Source organism: Aegilops tauschii, chromosome 4 (assembly GCF_002575655.3).
Source record: "Aegilops tauschii subsp. strangulata cultivar AL8/78 chromosome 4, Aet v6.0, whole genome shotgun sequence".
Classification (NCBI taxonomy): Eukaryota; Viridiplantae; Streptophyta; class Magnoliopsida; order Poales; family Poaceae; genus Aegilops; species Aegilops tauschii.
In genome coordinates this window covers 359583873-359605306 of record NC_053038.3, presented here as the reverse complement: position 1 = coordinate 359605306, position 21434 = coordinate 359583873, and positions in this window count along the sequence as shown.

The following is a 21434-nucleotide window of genomic DNA, read 5'->3' as shown; positions in this document are numbered from 1 at the left end:
GTGGGGTCTCGGCAGGGCTTCGCCAAGCTTCTGCGAGAGGGAGAGGTGTTGCAGGGGAGAGAGGGAGGCGCCAGGGGCTGTCATACTGCTGCCCTCCCTCCCCCCACTATATATAGGCCCCCAAGGGGGGGCGCCAGCCCTGGATCCCATCTACAAGGGGGGCGGCCAGGGGGGAAACTTGCCCCCCAAGTCAGGTGGGGCGCCCCCCACCCCTAGGGTTTCCAACCCTAGGCGCAGGGGGAGGCCCATGGGGGGCGCCCCAGCCCACTAGGGGCTGGTTTCCCTCCCACTTCAGCCCATGGGTCCCTCCGGGATAGGTGGCCCCACCCGGTGGACCCCCGGGACCCTTCTGGTGGTCCCGGTACAATACCGGTGACCCCCGAAACTTTCCCGGTGGCTGAAACTTGACTTCCTGTATATAATTCTTCACCTCCGGACCATTCCGGAACTCCTCGTGACGTCCAGGATCTCATCCGGGACTCCGAACAACTTTCGGGTTTCCGCATACTAATATCTCTACAACCCTAGCGTCACCGAACCTTAAGTGTGTAGACCCTACGGGTTCGGGAGACATGCAGACATGACCGAGACACCTCTCCGGTCAATAACCAACAGCGGGATCTGGATACCCATGTTGGCTCCCACATGTTCCACGATGATCTCATCGGATGAACCACGATGTCGAGGATTCAATCAATCCCGTATACAATTCCCTTTGTCAATCGGTACGTTACTTGCCCGAGATTCGATTGTCGGTATCCCAATACCTTGTTCAATCTCTTTACCGGCAAGTCACTTTACTCGTACCGTAATGCATGATCCCGTGGCTAACTCCTTAGTCACATTGAGCTCATTATGATGATGCATTACCGAGTGGGCCCAGAGATACCTCTCCGTCATACGGAGTGACAAATCCCAGTCTCGATCCGTGCCAACCCAACAGACACTTTCGGAGATACCCGTAATGCACCTTTATAGTCACCCAGTTACGTTGTGACGTTTGGTACACCCAAAGCACTCCTACGGTATCCGGGAGTTGCACGATCTCATGGTCTAAGGAAATGATACTTGACATTGGAAAAGCTCTAGCAAACGAACTACACGATCTTTTATGCTATGCTTAGGATTGGGTCTTGTCCATCACATCATTCTCCTAATGATGTGATCCCGTTATCAACGACATCCAATGTCCATGGTCAGGAAACCGTAACCATCTATTGATCAACGAGCTAGTCAACTAGAGGCTTACTAGGGACATGGTGTTGTCTATGTATCCACACATGTATCTGAGTTTCCTATCAATACAATTCTAGCATGGATAATAAACGATTATCATGAACAAGGAAATATAATAATAACCAATTTATTATTGCCTCTAGGGCATATTTCCAACAGTCTCCCACTTGCACTAGAGTCAATAATCTAGTTCACATCACCATGTGATTAACACTCACAGGTCACATCACCATGTGACCAACATCCAAAGAGTTTACTAGAGTCAACAATCTAGTTCACATCACTATCTGATTAACACTCAATGAGTTATGGTTTGATCATGTTATGCTTGTGAGAGAGGTTATTAGTCGACGGGTCTGAACCTTTCAGATCCGTGTGCGCTTTACGAATATCTATGTCATCTTGTGGATGCTACCACGCGCTACTTGGAGCCATTTCAAATAACTGCTCTACTATACGAATCCGGTTTACTACTCAGAGTCATCCGGATTAGTGTCAAAGTTCGCATCGACGTAACCCTTTACGACGAACTCCTTTTCACCTCCATAATCGAGAAAATTCCTTAGTCCGCTAGATACTAAGGATAAGTTCGACCGCTGTCATGTGATCCATTCCCGGATTACCATTGTTCCCCTTGACCAACTCATGGCAAGGCACACTTCATGTGCGGTACACAGCATAGCATACTGTAGAGCCTATGTCTAAAGCATAGGGGACGACCTTCGTCCTTTCTCTCTCTTCTGCTGTGGTTAGGTCTTGAGTCTTACTCAATACTCACACCTTGTAACCCAGCCAAGAACTCCTTCTTTGCTGATCTATTTTGAACTCTTTCAAAATCATGTCAAGGTGTGCGTTCTTTGAAAGTATCATCAGGCGTCTTGATCTATCTCTATAGATCTTGATGCCCAATATGTAAGCAGCTTTATCCAGGTCTTCCTTTGAAAAACTCCTTTCAAACAACCCTTTATGCTTTCCAGAAATTTTACATCATTTCGGATCAACAATATGTCATTCACATATACTTATCAGAAATGTTGTAGCGCTCCCACTCACTTTATTGTAAATACAAGTTTCTAACAAACTTTGTATAAACCCAAAAACTTTGATCACTCCATCAAAGTGTATATTCTGACTCCAAGATGCTTGCTCTAATCCATGGAAGGATCGCTGGAGCTAGCATACCTTTTAGCATCCTTAGGATGGACAAAACCTTTCTGATTGTATCACATACAACCTTTCCTTACGAAAACTGGTAAGGAAACTTGTTTTGACATCCATCTGCCAGATTTCATAAATGCAGCTAATGCTAACATGATTCCGATGGACTTAAGCATCGCTACGGATGAGAGAATCTCATCGTAGTCAACTCCTTGAACTTGTGAAAATACTCTTTGCCACAAGTCGAGCTTCATACACGGTAACATTACCGTCCATGTCCGTCTTCTTCTTAAAGATCCATTTATCTCAATGGCTTGCCGATCATCGGGCAAGTTCACCAAAGTCCATGCTTTGTTCTGATACATGGATTCTATCTCGGATTTCATGGTTTCTAACCATTTGTCGGAATATGGGCACACCATCGCTTCTCCATAGCTCGTAGGTTCATTGTTGTCTAACAACATGATATCTAAGACAGGATTACCGTACCACTCAGGGGTAGTACATATCCTTGTCGACCTACGAGGTTTGGTAGTGACTTGATCCGAAGTTTCATGATCACTATCATAAGCTTCCACTTCAATTTGTGTAGGTACCACAGGAACAACTTCCCGTGCCCTGCTACACACTAGTTGAAGTGACGGTTCAATAACCTTATCAAGTCTCCACCATCCTCCCACTCAATTCTTTCGAGAGAAACTTTTCCTCGAGAAAGGACTTGTTTCTAGAAGCAATTACTTTTGCTTCCAGATCTGAAATAGGAGGTATACCCAACTGTTTTGGGTTTTCTATGAAGATGCATTTATCCGCTTTGGGTTCGAGCTTATCAGCTTGAAACTCTTTCACATAAGCATCGCAGCCCCAATCTTTTAAGAAACGACAACTTAGGTTTCTCTAAACGGTGTCGTCTCAACGGAATTGCGTGGTGCCCCTTTTAAAGTGAATGCGGTTATCTCTAATGCCTAACCCATAAACGATAGTTGTAATTTGATAAGAGACATCATGGTATGCACCATATCCAATAGGGTGCAGTTATAATGTTCGGACACACCATCACACTCTGGTGTTCCAGGCGGAATTAATTGTGAAACACTTTCCACAATGTCTTAATTGTGTGCCAAACTCGTAACTCAGATATCTCTATGATCATATCATAGACATTTTATCCTCTTGTCACGACGATCTTCAACTTCACTCTGAAATTACTTGAACCTTTCAATAATTCAGACTTGTGTTTCATCAAGTAAATATTCTCAGCATCTACTCAAATCATCTGTGAAGTAAGAACATAACGATATCCACTGCATGCCTCAGCACTCATTGGACTGCATACATCAAAATGTATTACTTCCAATAAGTTGCTCTCTTGTTCCATCTTACTGAAAACGAGGCCTTTCAGTCATCTTGCCCATGTGGTATGATTTGCATGTCTCAAGTGATTCAAAATCAAGTGAGTACAAACGATCCATTTGCATGGAGTTTCTTCATGCATATATACCAATAGACATGGTTCGCATGTCTCAATCTTTTCAAAAACGAGTGAGTCCAAATATCCATCTACATGGAGCTTCTTCATGCGTTCTATACCAATATGACTCAAATGGCAGTGCCACAAGTATGTGGAACTATCATTACTGTTTTATATCTTTTGGCACGAACATGTGTATCACTACGATCGAGATTCATTTTAGGTGCAAGACCATTGAAGGTATTATTCAAATAAACAGAGTAACCATTATTCTCCTTAAATGAATAACCGTATTGCGATAACATAATCCAATCATGCTCAACGCAAACACCAAATCTCGATGGTAGAGGGAGCATGCGATGCTTGATCACATCAACCTTGGAAACACTTCCAACACATATCGTCATCTCACCTTTAGCTAGTCTCCGTTTATTCTGCGGCATTTATTTAGAGTTACTAACACTTAGCAACCGAACCGGTATCCAATACCCTGGTACTGCTAGGAGTACTAGTAAAGTACACATTCATTTAATGTATATCCAATATACTTCTGTCGACCTTGCCTGCCTTCTCATCTACCAAGTATCTAGGGTAGTTCTGCTTTAGTGACCGTTCCCCTCATTACAAGAGCACTTAGTCTCGGGTTTGGGTTTAACTTTGGGATTCTTCGCTGGAGCAGCAAATGATTTGCTGTTTCATGAAGTATCCCTTCTTGCCCTTGCCCTTCTAGAAACTAGTGGTTTTACTAACCATCAACAATTGATGCTCCTTCTTGATTTCTACTTTCGCGGTGTCAAACATCGCGAGTTGCTCAAGGATCATCATATCTATCCCTGATATGTTATAGTTCATCACGAAGCTCTAATAGCTTGGTGGCAGTGACTATGGAGAACCATCACTATCTCATCTGGAAGATTAACTCCCACTCGATTCAAGCGATTGTGGTACTCAGACAATCTGAGCACATGCTCAACGATTGAGCTTTTCTCCCTCAGTTTGCAGGTTTAAGAAACTTGTCAGAGGTCTCATACCTCTTGACGTGGGCACTAGTCCGAAATCCCAATTTCAGTCTTCGGAATATCTCATATGTTCTGCGACGTTTCAAAAACCGTCTTTGGTGCCACAATTCTAAACCGTTAGCATTATGCACTGAACAATCACGTAGTCATCAAAACGTGTATGTTAGATGTTTCGCAACATCTACAGACGACGCTGAGGTTCAGCACACCGAGCGGTGCATTAAGGACATAAGCCTTCTGTGCAGCAATGAGGACAATCCTCAGTTTACGGACCCAGTCCGCATAATTGCTACTACCAACTTTCAACTAAATTTTCTCTAGGAACATATCTTAACCAGTAGAACTAAAGCGCAAGCTATGACATAATTTGCAAAGACCTTCTGACTATGTTCATGATAATTAAGTTCATCTGATTAATGAACTCCCACTCAGATAGACATCCCTCTAGTCATCTAAGTGATACATGATCCGAGTCAAACTAGGCCGTGTCCGATCATCACGTGAGACGGACTAGTCATCATCGGTGAACATCTCCATGTTGATCGTATCTACTATACGACTCATGTTCGACCTTTCGATCTCTTGTGTTCCGAGGCCATGTCTGTACATGCTAGGCTCGTCAAGTCAACCTAAGTGTTTCGCATGTGTTCCAAGGCCATGTCTGTACATGCTAGGCTCGTCAACACCCGTTGTATTCGAACATTAGAATCTATCACACCCGATCATCACGTGGTGCTTCGAAACAACGAACCTTCGCAACGGTGCACAGTTAGGGGGAACACGTCTCTTGAAATTTTAGTGAGGGATCATCTTATTTATGCTACCGTCGTTCTAAGCAAATAAGATGTAAACATGATAAACATCACATGCAAATCATAAAGTCACGTGATATGGCCAATATCATCTTGCGCCTTTGATCTCCATCTTTGAGGCGCGACATGATCACCTTCGTCACCGGCATGACACCATGATCTCCATCATCATGGTCTCCATCATTGTGTCTTCATGAAGTTGTCTCGCCAACTATTACTTCTACTACTATGGCTAACGGTTAGCAATAAAGTAAAGTAATTACATGGCGTTTTCATTGACACGCAGGTCATACAATAAATTAAGACAACTCCTATGGCTCCTGCCGGTTGTCATGCTCATCGACATGCAAGTCGTGATTCCTATTACAAGAACATGATCAATCTCATACATCACATATATCATTCATCACATCCTTTTTGGCCATATCACATCACAAGGCACATGCTGCAAAAACAAGTTAGACGTCCTCTAATTGTTGTTGCAAGTTTTTTTTTACGTGACTTGTATAGGTTTTTAGCAAGAACGTTTCTTACCTACGTAAAACCACAACGTGATATGCCAATTTCTATTTACCCTTCATAATGACCCTTTTCATCGAATCCGTTCCGACTAAAGTGGGAGAGACAGACACCCGCTAGCCACCTTATGCAACTAGTGCATGTCAGTCGGTGGAACCTGTCTCACGTAAGAGTACGTGTAAGGTCGGTCCGGGCCGCTTCATCCCACAATACCGCCGAAACAAGATAAGACCAGTAGCGGCAAGAAGAATTGGCAACATCTACGCCCACAACTGCTTTGTGTTCTACTCGTGCATAGTAACTACGCATAGGCCTGGCTCATGATGCCACTGTTGGGGATCGTAGCAGAATTTAAAATTTTTCTACGCATCACCAAGATCCATCTATGGAGTATACTAGCAACGAGGGGAAAGGAGTGCATCTACATACCCTTGTAGATCGCGAGCGGAAGCGTTCCAATGAACGGGGTTGATGGAGTCGTACTCGCCGTGATCCAAATCACCGATGACCGAGTGCCGAACGGACGGCACCTCCGCGTTCAACACACGTACGGAGCAGCGACGTCTCCTCCTTCTTGATCCAGCAAGGGGGAAGGAGAGGTTGATGGAGATCCAGCAGCACGACGGCGTGGTGGTGGAAGTAGCGGGGTCTCGGCAGGGCTTCGCCAAGCTTCTGCGAGAGGGAGAGGTGTTGCAGGGGAGAGAGGGAGGCGCCAGGGGTTGTCATACTGCTGCCCTCCCCCCCCCCCACTATATATAGGCCCCCAAGGGGGGGGGCGCCAGCCCTGGATCCCATCTACAAGGGGGGGCGACGGCCAGGGGGGAAACTTGCCCCCCAAGTCAGGTGCGGCGCCCCCCACCCCTAGGGTTTCCAACCCTAGGCGCAGGGGGAGGCCCATGGGGGGCACCCCAGCCCACTAGGGGCTGGTTTCCCTCCCTATTCAGCCCATGGGGCCCTCCGGGATAGGTGGCCCCACCCGGTGGACCCCCGGGACCCTTCCGGTGGTCCCGGTACAATACCGGTGACCCCCGAAACTTTCCCGGTGGCCAAAACTTGACTTCCTATATATAATTCTTCACCTCCGGACCATTCCAGAACTCCTCGTGACGTCCGGGATCTCATCCGGGACTCCGAACAACTTTCGGGTTTCCGCATACTAATATCTCTACAACCCTAGCGTCACCGAACCTTAAGTGTGTAGACCCTACGGGTTCGGGAGACATGCAGACATGACCGAGACACCTCTCCGGTCAATAACCAACAGCGGGATCTGGATACCCATGTTGGCTCCCACATGTTCCACGATGATCCCATCGGATGAACCACGATGTCGAGGATTCAATCAATCCCGTATACAATTCCCTTTGTCAATCGGTACGTTACTTGCCCGAGATTCGATCGTCGGTATCCCAATACCTTGTTCAATCTCGTTACCGGCAAGTCACTTTACTCGTACCATAATGCATGATCCCGTGGCTAACTCCTTAGTCACATTGAGCTCATTATGATGATGCATTATCGAGTGGGCCCAGAGATACCTCTCCGTCATACGGAGTGACAAATCCCAGTCTCGATCCGTGCCAACCCAACAGACACTTTCGGAGATACCCGTAATGCACCTTTATAGTCACCCAGTTACGTTGTGACGTTTGGTACACCCAAAGCACTCCTACGGTATCCGGGAGTTGCACGATCTCATGGTCTAAGGAAATGATACTTGACATTGGAAAAGCTCTAGCAAACGAACTACACGATCTTTTATGCTATGCTTAGGATTGGGTCTTGTCCATCACATCATTCTCCTAATGATGTGATCCCGTTATCAACGACATCCAATGTCCATGGTCAGGAAACCATAACCATCTATTGATCAACGAGCTAGTCAACTAGAGGCTTACTAGGGACATGGTGTTGTCTATGTATCCACACATGTATCTGAGTTTCCTATCAATACAATTCTAGCATGGATAATAAACTATTATCATGAACAAGGAAATATAATAATAACCAATTTATTATTGCCTCTAGGGCATATTTCCAACATTTATATCATATTGCTTGAGTTTATCCCTCTACATCATGTCATCTTGCCTAATGCGTTACTCTGTTCTTATGAACTTAATACTCTAGATGCATGCTGGATAGCGGTCGGTGTGTGGAGTAATAGTAGTAGATGCAGAATCATTTCGGTCTACTTGACACGGACGTGATGCCTATGTTCATGATCTTGCCTAGATATTCTCATAACTATGCGCTTTTCTTTCAATTGCTCGGCAGTAATTTGTTCACCCACCGTAATATATGCTATCTTGAGAGAAGCCACTAGTGAAACCTATGGCCCCGGGTGTACTTTACATCATATAAGTTTCCGATCTATAATTCTAGTTTACTATTTATTTTGCAATCTTTACTTTTCAATCTATACAACAAAAATACCAAAAATATTTATCTTATTATGTTTTATCAGATCTCACTTTTGCAAGTGGCCGTGAAGGGATTGACAACCCCTTTATCGCGTTGGTTGCAAGGTTCTTGATTGTTTGTGCAGGTACTTAGCGATTTGTGTGTAGTCTCCTACTGGATTGATACCTTGGTTCTCAAAAACTGAGGGAAATACTTAGGCTACTTTGCTGCATCACCCTTTCCTCTTCAAGGGAAAACCAACGCATGCTCAAGAGGTAGCAAGGGCTGACAGACCATCAAGGATGGGAAGCAAATGAGGCGAAGGACAATCTCAGGTGGGTAGGGCTTGCCTGGTACAAGGTGCCAGATCAAGAGAAAGCTGACGGAAGGGAGACATCGTGACACCCCGGGTATGGGGATATCAACGCGGCGGCGACCGGACCTTGGGTAGACGCCGCCGGAGAGGTAGCGACTCGCAAGAGGAGGAATCTGTGCAGCGTCGCTTGTTTTGCCTTCCCTAAAAGGCCGAGGTTGGCCCAGTTAACCAGATAACACCAATTTTGTTACAGGAGCGGCGGCCCATTCCCATTCGCGTAAACTGTGGCGCTCAGAGGTTAATCCAACGGCCAAAAACTGATATGACCATAGATCCGACGTCCAAAAACGCTGATGGCCTTCGAGGGCTGGAAGAGTGCTTGGTTGTAATGTCTCTAAATTGTCACCACGGGTATTCATATGCAAGACATACATCAAGTGCTCTCAAATCCATACAAGTATTCAATCTGATAAAATGAATCTCAAATGGAAAACTCAATTCATCACAACAAGATAGAGAGGGGAAAACACCATATGATCCGACTATATTAACAAAGCCCGCGATACATCAAGATCGTGACATCTCAATAACATGAGAGTGTGAGAGATTAAACACATAGCTACTGGTACAAACCCTCAGCCCCGAGGGTGGACTACTCCCTCCTCATCATGGTGGCCGCCGGGATGATGAAGATGGCCACCGGTGATGATCTCCCCCTCCGGAGGAGTGCCCGAACGGGGTCTAGATTGGTTTTTCGTGGCTACAGAGGCTTATGGCGGCGGAACTTCTGATCTAGGGTTATCCCGAGGGTTTTTGGAATATTTGACAATTTATATGGCGAAGAGGGGGTGCAGGAGGCCACCGAGGTGGGCACAACCCACCAGGGTGCGCCTGGGCCCCAGGCGCACCCAGGTGGATTGTGCCCCCTAGGGGCACCCCTCTGGTACTTCTCTGGCCCATCCTGGGTGTTCTAGTCTATAAAAAATATCCAAAAAGTTTCGCTGCGTTTGGACTCCGTTTGGTATTGATTTTCTGCGATGTAAAAAACAAGCAAAAAACAGCAACTGGCACTGGGCACTATGTAAATAGGTTAGTCCCAAAAAATGATATAAAGTTGCCATAAAATGATTGTAAAACATCCAAGAATGATAATATAACAACATGAATACTTCGTAAATTATAGATACGTTGGAGACGTATCAGCATCCCCAAGCTTAATTCGTACTCGTCCTCGAGTAGGTAAATGATAAAAGAAATATTTTATGAAGTGTGAATGCCAGCAAAGTGCACAAGTTCGATCAGTGACAATTTCAATCACTTTTCCTAGCATCATAATAGCAAATCTTTCTTATAAAACTTCTCATGTTAAAGTAGCAACCAATTCACATGTTAAGGTTCAAACAATGAATTATCTTGAAACTCAACAACCTATGTTCTCAGTCACCAAGCAATTGCAATTCAACTTATTCAACAAAGTCTAAGTAAGAGCTCCACATACTCAATCATCATATAGTCTTCCATGATTGCTACTACTCAAAGCATATTCTCAGAACAAATGGCATCCATCGAACACAGAGAAAGATAGGGGCTTAATATTTCGCCTCCCAACTTATTTATCATAAAGATAATTGTCAACAATAATAAATCATGATCAAGTATATTTGACTGGTCATATGTGCCTAGATCTTTCCCCACCACATGATGCATGCCAACTACAGAATAGTTGAGGTTGAAATGAGAATGTTGTTGGGTAACGTAGTAATTTCAAAAAAATTCCTACGCACACGCAAGATCATGGTGATGCATAGCAACGAGAGGGGAGAGTGTTGTCCGCGTACCCTCGTAGACCGAAAGCGGAAGCGTTAGCACAACGCGGTTGATGTAGTCGTACGTCTTCATGATCCGACCGATCAAGTACCGAACGCACGACACCTCCGAGTTGAGCACACGTTCAGCCCGATGACGTCCCTCGAACTCCGATCCAGACGAGTGTTGAGGGAGAGTTTCGTCAGCACGACGGCGTGGTGACGATGATGATGTTCTACGACGCAGGGCTTCGCCTAAGCACCGCTACAGTATTATCAAGGTGGACTATGGTGGAGGGGGCACCGCACACGGCTAAAAGATCAAATCAATTGCTGTCTCTCTAGGGTGCCCCCTGCCCCGTATATAAAGGAGCATGGGGGGAGGTGCGGCCGGCCAGGAGGAGGCGCGCCAGGAGGATTCCTACTCCACCGGGAGTAGGACTCCCTCCCTTCCTTGTTGGATTAGGAGAAGGGGGAAAGAGGAGGGAGAGAGGAAGGAAAGGGGGGGCACCGCCCCCCTCTCCTTGTCCTATTCGGACTAGAGGGGGAGGGGCGCGCGGCCCTGCCCTAGCCGCCTCTCCTCTTCTCCACTAAGGCCCACTATGGCCCATTAAGCCCCCGGGGGGTTCCGGTAACCCCTCGGTACTCCGGTAAAATCCCGATTTCACCAGGAACACTTCCGATATCCAAATATAGGCTTCCAATATATCAATCTTCATGTCTCGACCATTTCGAGACTCCTTGTCATGTCCGTGATCACATCCGGGACTCCGAACAACCTTCGGTACATCAAAACTCATAAACTCATAATATAACTATCATCGAAACTTTAAGCGTGCGGACCCTACGGGTTCGAGAACTATGTAGACATGACCGAGACACGTCTCTGGTCAATAACCAATAGCGGAACCTGGATGCTCATATTGGTTCCCACATATTCTACAAAGATCTTTATCGGTCAGACCGCATAACAACATACGTTGTTCCCTTTGTCATCGGTATGTTACTTGCCCGAGATTCGATCGTCGGTATCTCAATACCTAGTTCAATCTCGTTACCGGCAAGTCTGTTTACTCGTTCCATAATGCATCATCCCGCAACTAACTCATTAGTTGCAATGCTTGCAAGGCTTAAGTGATGTGCATTACCGAGTGGGCCCAGAGATACCTCTCCGACAACCGGAGTGACAAATCCTAATCTCGAAATACGCCAACCCAACAAGTACCTTCGGAGACACCTGTAGAGCACCTTTATAATCACCCAGTTACGTTGTGACGTTTGGTAGCACATAAAGTGTTCCTCCGGTAAACGGGAGTTGCATAATCTCATAGTCATAGGAACATGTATAAGTCATGAAGAAAGCAATAGCAACATACTAAACGATCGAGTGCTAAGCTAACGGAATGGGTCAAGTCAATCACATCATTCTCCTAATGATGTGATCCCGTTAATCAAATGACAACCCATGTCTATGGCTAGGAAACATAACCATCTTTGATCAACGAGCTAGTCAAGTAGAGGCATACTAGTGACACTCTGTTTGTCTAAGTATTCACACAAGTATTATGTTTCCGGTTAATACAATTCTAGCATGAATAATAAACATTTATCATGATATAAGGAAATATATAATAACTTTATTATTGCCTCTAAGGCATATTTCCTCAAATGTATACTATTGACTCTTTGCATAAAAGTAAATATTGAAAAGTAAAAGATATAGGCCCTTCGCAGAGGGAAGCAAAGGTTGCCATGCACTTTTTATTTGGATGCCCAAGCTCTTAATGCAAAGGAACGCCACGTTATATTACCCCTTATGATAGCAACCTTTATTATGCAGTCCGTCGCTTTTATTACTTTGCCATCACAAGTTCGTACAACGCTCAATTTTCCCTTACAATAAAAGATCAAACATATTTAGGAGCAATTTTTATTGCTTTATGCACTGATGACAACTTACTTGAAGGATCTTATTCAATCCATAGGTAGGTATGGTGGACACTCATGGCAAGAAACTGGTTTAAGGTTTTTTTGGATGCACAAGTAGTATCTCTACTTAGTACGAATTTTTGGCTAGCAAAAGATCCTAGGCAAACACCACATGTTGGAGGATCCATAACAATATAACTTCTATGCAAATATACCCAAACGTAACTCATTACGTTGTCTTCCTTGTCCAACTTCAACTAATTTGCTCAAGTTTGAAAATAATTAATGGGTATTCACAATCATAGAAGATGTCCAAGATAATGTATTTGCATGTGAAAGTTCTCTTCCTTATATTAATCATTTATGAATTGCTTGTATGACCAATATTGTGATTGTCAAGCTTCAAAAGATTTCACTTTCTAAACCCAATGTGAAGCTACTACTAGGCATGCTATGAACATATAATTTCAACTTCATGATATTGAATTCATTCAACAATTTACTCATAGGATATAAGTGAAGCACAAGAGTAAATGACAAACTACTCCAAAAAGATATAAATGAAGATCAAGCGAGTAGTTAACTAAATAGGTAGCTATGTGAGGACTCTTTCTTATTTAAAAACTTTCATATCTAAGTATTTTATTAAAATAGCAAAAAAACAAAAAAATGGCATTCTAAGAATAGCACACATCATGTGAAGAAGCAAAAACTTAGGCTCAACCGAGGCTAACCGATAATTGTTGATGAAGAAAGGTGGGATGCCTACCGGGGCATCCCCAAGCTTAGATGCTTGAGACTTCTTGAAATATTACCTTGGGATGCTTTTGGCATCCCCAAGCTTGAGATTTTGTGTCTCCTTAATTCCTTTCATATTACGGTTTCCCTAAATCTTAAAAACTTCATCCACACAAAACTCAACAAGAACTCATGAGATAAGTTAGTATAAATGAATGCAATAACCTTATCATTCTCTACTGTAGCAAATCACTAAAATTATTATTCAACATTGCATACGAAATGCCTCTGCATATTTAATACTCCTATCCTCAAATAGAATCATTAAACACGCAAACATATGCAAACAATGCAAACATAACAGTAATCTGTCAAAACAGTACAATCTGTAAAGAATACAAGAACATCAATACTTATTCAACTCAAAAAATTCTGAAAATTTTACACACTGTAGAAAATTTATCAGAGCTTATTTTTCAAAAAGTTTCAACATTTTATCACATTCTGACTTTTCTTGGGAATTTTTGCAACAGCGACAAACTTTCTGTTTTGAAACAGCAACTCATATACTCGCAAAATAAGCATGGTATAGGCTATCCTTGCCACTTTTATTGAAATAAAAGATACAAAACATTATTCTAAATAACAGCAAGAAAATACTAGCAAAATAAAATGACGCTCCAGCAAAACACATATCATGTGACGAATGAAAATATAGCTCCAAGTGAGGTTACCGGTAATGTTGGAGACGAAAGAGGGGATGCCTTCCGAGGCATCCCCAAGCTTAGTTGCTTGGACCTTCCTTGGATATTAACTTGGGGTGCCTTGGGCATCCCCAAGCTTAGGGTCTTGTCACTACTTATTCTCCTCATACCGATGTCTCACCCAAAACTTGAAAACTTCAATCACACAAAACTTAACGGAACTTCATGAGATAGGTTAGTATGATAAAGAGCAAACCATTCACTTTGGTACTGTCAAAGACAAGATTCATAATTGTTCTCACACAATGCCTACTGTAGAATATCACTTCCACAATTTATATTGACCAATATAAGCCATAGAAACTAGAAAACAAGCAAACTACGCATTGAAAACAGAATCTGTCAAAAACAGAACAGTCTATAGTAATATGTACTCCAACCATACTTCTGCTACTCCAAAAATTCTGGAAAATTAGGAAACATAGGGAATTTGTATATCTATCACCTATAAAAAATTCAGATCAAAATCACGTTCCAGTCAATTTTCAAAATTCCTGGACTGAGCGCAAAAGGTTCTGTTTTTGGACAGAATCAAGTCAACTATCATCCACACTATCCCAAAGGCTTTACTTGGCACTTTATTAAAACAAAAGCAATAAAAATTATTAATACAGTAGCTTAATCATGTGAACACACAAAAACAATAGGGGTAAATGTTGGGTTGTCTCCCAACAAGCGCTTTTCTTTAATGCCTTTTAGCTAGGCATGATGAGTTCAATGATGCTCGCATAAAAGATAAGAATTGAAACGTAACAAGAGCATCATGAAGCATATGAATAGCACATTTAAGTCTAACCCACTTCCTATGCATAGGGATTTTGTGATCAAACAGTTCATGAGAGCAAGAATCAACTACCAGAGGAAGGCAAAACAAACATAACTTCAAGATTTTCAACACATAGAGAGGAAACTTGATATTATTGCAATTCATACAAGCATAAGTTCCTCCCTCATAATAATTTTTAGTAGCATCATGAATGAATTCAACAATATAACTTTCACATAAAGCATTCTTTTTCATGATCCACATGCATAAATTTTTTATTACTCTCCACATAAGCAAATTTATTCTCATGAATAGTAGTGGGAGCAAAGTCAACAAAATAACTATCATAAGAGTTAAAATTAAAATCATTATGACAAGTTTCATGGTTATCATTATTCTTTATAGCATACATGTCATCACCATAATCATCATAGATAGCGACTTTGTTATCATAGTCAATTGAAGCCTCATCCAAGATGGGGGATTCATCACTAAATAAAGCCATGACCTCTCCAAATCCACTTTCATCATTATAATAATCATAAATAGGAGGCACGCAATCATTATAACAAATTTGCACATCAAATCTTGAGGGACTAAAAATATCATCTTCATCAAACATATCATCCCCAAGCTTATGGCTTTGCATATCATTAGCATCATGGATATTCAAAGAATTCATACTAACAACATTGCATTCATGCTCATTATTTATACCAAACATTCTATTGAATTCTTCTTCTATCAATTGAGCACAATTTTCCTTTCCATCATTTTCATGAAATACATTATAAAGATGAATAATATGATGCAACCTTAATTCCATTTTTTTGCAGTTTTCTTTTATAAACCAAACTACTGATAAAACAAGAAACTAAAAGATTCAATTGCAAGATCTAAAGATATACCTTCAAGCACTCACCTCCCCGGCAACGGCGCCAGAAAAGAGCTTGATGTCTACTACACAACTTGTTCTTGTAGACTTGTGTTGGGCCTCCAAGCATAGAGTTTTGTAGGACAGTAGCAATTTTCCCTCAAGTGGATGACCTAAGGTTTATCAATCCGTGGGAGGCGTAGGATGAACATGGTCTCTCTCAAACAACCCTGCAACCAAATAATAAAAAGTCTGTTGTGTCCCCAACACACCAAATACAATGGTAATTTGTATAGGCGCACTAGTTCGGCGAAGAGATGGTGATATAAGTGTAGTAATGATAGTAAATATTGATTTTTTGTAATATGAACAATAACAATCAGCAAGGTAGCAAGTAAAAAAAGTGAGCACAAACGGTATTGCAATGCTTGAAAATGCGGCCTAGGGTCCGTACTTTTCGCTGGTGCAATCTCTCAACAATGCTACTCTAATTGGATCATATAACCATCCCTCAAAGTGCGATAAGAATCACTCCAAAGTTCCTATCTAGCGGAGAACATAAAGAAGACATTCTTTGTAGCTATTCTTTCCGATCGATCTATCCAAGAGTTCGTACTAAAATAACACCAAGTTATTCTTTCCGATCGATCTATCAAGAGTTCATACTAAAAGAACTCAAGTTATTATTTCCGATCGATCTATCAAGAGTTCGTACTAAAATTACACCAAAGCAAATTCAGATTCATAATACTCAATCCAACACAAAGAACCTCAAAGAGTGCCCCACGATTTCTACCGCAGAAAACAAAAGACGAAAACGTGCATCAACCCCTATGCATAGATTACCCCAATGTCACCTTGGGAATCCGCGAGTTGAGTGCCAAAACATATCTCAAGTGAATCAATATAATACCCCATTGTCACCACGGGTATTCATATGCAAGACATACATCAAGTGCTCTCAAATCCATAAAAGTATTCAATCCGATAAAACGAAATCTCAAAGGGAAAACTCAATTCATCACAACAAAGATAGAGAGGGGAAAACACCATATGATCCGACTATATTAACAAAGCCCGCGATACATCAAGATCGTGACATCTCAAGAACACGAGAGAGAGAGAGAGAGAGAGAGAGAGAGAGAGAGAGAATAAACACATAGCTACTGGTACAAACCCTCAGCCCCGAGGGTGGACTACTCCCTCCTCATCATGGTGGTCGCCGGGATGATGAAGATGGCCACCGGTGATGATCTCCCCCTCCGGCGGAGTACCGGAACATGGTCTAGATTGGTTTTTCATGGCTACAGAGGCTTGTGGTGGCGGAACTTCTGATCTAGGGTTATCCCGAGGGTTTTTGGAATATCTGACAATTTATAGGGCAAAGAGGGGGTGTGGGAGGCCACCGAGGTGGGCACAACCCACCAAGGCGTGCCTGGGCCCCCAGGCGCGCCCAAGTGGGTTGTGCCCCCCTCGGGGCACCCCTCTGGTACTTCTCTGGCCCATCCTGGGTGTTCTGGTCCATAAAAATCTTCAAAAAGTTTCGCTGCATTTGGACTCCGATTGATATTGATTTTCTGCAATGTAAAAAACAAGCAAAAAACATCAACTGACACTGGGCACTATGTCAATAGGTTAGTCCCAAAAAATGATATAAAGTTGCTATAAAATGATTGTAAAACATCCAAGAATGATAATATAACAGCATGAATACTTCATAAATTATAGATACGTTGGAGATGTATCAGGAGGTAATCCTTGTCCGACCTATCATCAAAGGTGCACATATCCCCGAGGTTTTCCTCCACGGGCGTTCCAGCGGTCCCGTTATGTTGGACGGGTGAGGCTTGAACGTCCTCGCCCAGGTTCTCGATGGCGTCGGGGGCAACGCTGTTATCGGCGGTGCCCGAGGTGCTGGCCGTTGACGGTGTCCTGGACTAGGGGGTACTCACCACGTCTTCTCCCGATCAATTGGATTGGGCCGAGGACCCCCATGGCCATTTACTCATGGGCCAGTTCGGACAGCCGATGTATACACGAGGAAGATTCCACAAGACTTGGTGATCAAGATAAGGACTCCTATCCACCGGCATATTCGACTAGGACTCTTGTTATCCTAGGCCTCTAGTACATTATATAAGCTGAGGCCAGGCTAGTCGCTAGATCATTATGACATTACTCATCATACCCTTAGGTCTTAGAACAACATATGATCTCGAGGTAGATCAACTCTTGTAACCCTATATTCATCAAGATCAATCAAGCAGGAAGTAGGGTATTACCTCGATAGAGAGGGCCCGAACCTGGGTAAACATCGTGTCCCTTGTCTCCTGTTGCCTATCGATCCATGACACACAGCTTGGGACCCCCTACCCAAGATCTGCCGGTTTTGACACCGACAATGGTGCTTTCATTGAGAGTTCCGCTGTGTGATCGGCAAAGGATCAATGGCTCGTCTGCAGATTAACTGCAACGTCAGCATCTTCGTCACCGGCTCGACTAATCACCTTGGCTTGACCGAGGACAGCACTCCACGTCGGATCATCATGTTCAGACAATGACCTTCATCAACATCAACTCTGATCTCTCTCAAGATCATGGAGGAATCATCCATGGAGCCCGGGGGCTCAATGTTAACATTGCCCCCGTGTGACCGTGCTGTTTTTTTGGACAGCAAACTTGTATCCGCTACCACCACCTCCTTGAGCATCGCTTTGACGATTCCTTTGGTGGAATTGTGCGGAATTAAGTCTACAACAACAATGCAAAATTTCGTCGAGTTCCGGTGGAGGAATCTCCGGCAATCTACGATATACCGGAGCCCTGTCAAATCTGGACGGGAATCCGGACGAGTTTAGGGCGTGGTTTCCAAAGCCCGGCTCGGAGGTCCTTTGGAAGATCCGACTGTTCATCTGCTGCGGAATTCCCATATCTACCACCCCTCCAAATTTCAGCTCGATCCGACGGTTCAAACTCCGGGAACCTTCCGATGAGTGGACCAATTTTCAGATCTGTTTTCTACGCGAATACGAATCCGGCCCGAGTTCATGTTTCTTCATGAACGGGATATTGGACAACCTCTTTGAAGGAATTTTTTTCTAGGGTCTTGTGCTTTGTTTTTAAACGCGTGCCCATAAAATTTTAAGCCTCCTCTGAGGTAATCTTCACCATCACGCTGGTGTCAAACCAGTCCGGCAATATTGCTCCACGGCTGCCGACCTGCGCTAGACACTTCGTCGCTTTGTTGAGCCGAGCTCAACTTCTTCGGATCCCCATCTCGGCGAACCAAACAAGAGTTCGGAATCGCCAAGGATAAATCATCACCAACATCGCCGCTCCGCAGATTACACGGAGCGGGCACACCGGCATCACCGCATGGTCACTTCATCAAACCGGCATTGTCCGTGTCACAAGTTATTACCTGCGTCAGCATGGCCGCACTGTTGCTTCTTCAAGCCGATGTCCATCATGCCGAACTGCTTCAACACCTCGGCTGACATGGTAGCTGCAACGTCTCCTTACCAACCTGCTCCGTCACCTCATCTGGACCGGGGGCTTCGCCATCTCTTCATCAACCTACTCCGGAGACTTCGGCATCACCAGCCGACCAGCTTCATCATGTTAGCTGGACCAGGGGCTTTGCCTCGGCGAGCCAACCTTTGCCAGCATCGCCATGCCGTCGCTTCATCGCCCATCGGGCAATGGGTGTGCGGATCGAGTCCCAATTTTGGGAGCCACTTTCCTTCGGATTGCTACAATAAATAAACCAGGTGCTATTAATCCTATTAATTTTTTCTTGTTTGGGTTTATTGTTCCCGAGGAATTATTACTCAGGTTTGTTCCATCATCTGTACACAGGTCTATCAAATGATGGTTGCGCGATGGTTCGGTCAGTTTCCCGTCCGCAGTTCGGCGAACGCCGCATCTAGAGCCCGGATCGCCCTGCAAATTCAGGCTTTGTCACGCCTTCACTGCATCACGCCGACGCCCTGCATCAACATTGGCTTCGGCGCCAGGCCACATCTCTTTAAATAAATTATTTTTGCGTAAAGAAATTATGCAAGGATTTTATATATATTTATATTATCATTTTTTGGACCGCACTATTTTATGTGTGTAGGTAATCGACTTCGACTGCGTCGCGCGGTCACTTCGGCAAGCTGACGTCGTCGTCCCAATCAGCATAAATTGGCTCGCATGATCACCTTGTTGGTCGAATTGCTATACCGACATGTTCGGTTGCCTCGGGGACTTCGGCATCATCGAGAGGGTTCTACCTCGTTGGGTGTTCGGCGCACGGGCCATATTCCTTTAATTATTCACTTTGCATAAATTATTTATTATGATACATTTTTTAATTTATTATTATTACTATTATCTCCTTCTTGCACTATTTTCTATGCACAGGTAAATTATCCGGGTTGGGCGGCGCTGTCACCTCGGCGTACTAACGTACCACATCACCTCGGCTGGACCGGGGGCTTCGTCATCACTTCATTAACCCACGCTGGGAACTTTGGTGTGATACTGCCGGCCTGCTCCGTCGCCTCGGACGACTGGGGGTTCCACCTCGCCACATTGGCCATGTTATGTCACCACTTCAGAATGCCGAGCTCTTCGCTCCTCCATCTCGGGACCGGCTTAGGGGCTGGGACCTCGTCCCGCCGTAAACTCGGACCGCGTCGTCGATGCCGAGCACATTAACCAGCTAAGTCGCTTTCATGCCCAAAGTTTTTAATTTTTAATTTGTGTTCGGTTCGACCGTGCTCATGTGAGTTGTTCGTTAAAAGAAACTCCCTTTCCCCATGTTAGCTGGGGGCTCTTAAATTTACATGAGCCATTTTATAATATGTGTGTCTTTTCTTGTTCGTTGCAAAGTCTTTTTCTATCACTCCTTCCTCGACTCGAGTGTGTGGTCAATAGCCGGATAGCCTGGGTCCGATCTTGACCCACTTGCAGTCTTGAGATCGGATGTGTCATGTTAAAGACGACAAAAACACATTTTTAGACCAATTTTTGGATTGACTTGATTTAGTTCGGACGTGGAGTTGCCGCATAAGTCTTTTGGTTTTTAAGCCTATGGCACTTTTAAACTATTTGTGTGTTTCTAGTATAAGTCTCGCAGTGCAACGCCGGACACCTTTAGAGATTCGGCAAAACATTCTCGGGTATTGCTTTATATGCATCAGTTTCGAATTGTGTCTTCGGTCAATAGTTGGGTTGCCCGGCTCCTGTGCTTACCCTTGCGTTTCCGATTGTTCGGCTAAAGGTAAAGGGAGAACCATTGCGATTGTGCTTCCGGTTCAACTGGTTAAGTGCCTCAGTGGAGAAAGGCAAAAACTGACTGTCACAATAAGCGTAAACTGGTCAGTGATCCGATGGTTGTGTTAAACTATAAGATCGATGGAGGTCACCCCGTGTTAAATGATGAGCCATTCATAACATTGGACGAAGTGTTTACGGCATGACCTCGACTGTCGCCGAACACTAACCGGGGCTAGTAACTAGCCTCCCGGTTTTAAGCTCCTATAACTAAGTGAAAGTTATAAAGCCCGCATATCTGATTGCCTTGTTTCCCCTGACACAACCGCCTTCGGGCCCCGAGACGTCGGCTAAGGGTTGTTTTG